This window comes from Penaeus monodon, chromosome 33 (assembly GCF_015228065.2).
Source record: "Penaeus monodon isolate SGIC_2016 chromosome 33, NSTDA_Pmon_1, whole genome shotgun sequence".
NCBI lineage: Eukaryota > Metazoa > Arthropoda > Malacostraca > Decapoda > Penaeidae > Penaeus > Penaeus monodon.
In genome coordinates, this window is record NC_051418.1 from 17,632,060 (window position 1) to 17,632,637 (window position 578).

Consider the following 578-nt stretch of genomic DNA (forward strand, 5'->3'; position numbering starts at 1 on the left):
GTAAACATGTGATTTCTTGTAAAATTTCCCTGAAGCTCACAGAGGTTATCTCCATCGATCCGTTACAGAATTCAGCTTCCTTTTGCAACGACATTACCGTTTGTCAAATAAACTACCGCAGAAATTGCCACTTCGCGGTGACAGCAAGAGTGGTTGCCTGGTCCGCTGCAACATGCATATGCTTTAAATATAAGGACTTTATTCTCTCAAGAAAACGAAGCATCTTAACGAAATATCTGGGGATTACAAACGTATACCTTTTGGCTTTGTACATGTTTTACTTTTCATGTTTAATTATTCATGCTGATGGAAAAGGTCTGTTTGTCATCTGGCTTCTCGATGCAGAAATATTTATGATAGATATTCAAATAATATTTTTTTTTCGTTTCAGGTAAATCTATAATAATCAGATAAAACATGGTATCAGAAATCTATATGGCCTTTCTTTAGCTGCTTTTCTCTTTAAACACGACACAACACAAATTTTTCATGTGACCTGGTCGTTGTATTCATTCTTTGGCATTTCTGTTGATTTTTGTTATATGAATGGCAAAGAGGTAGATGGAAAGACAATTTTT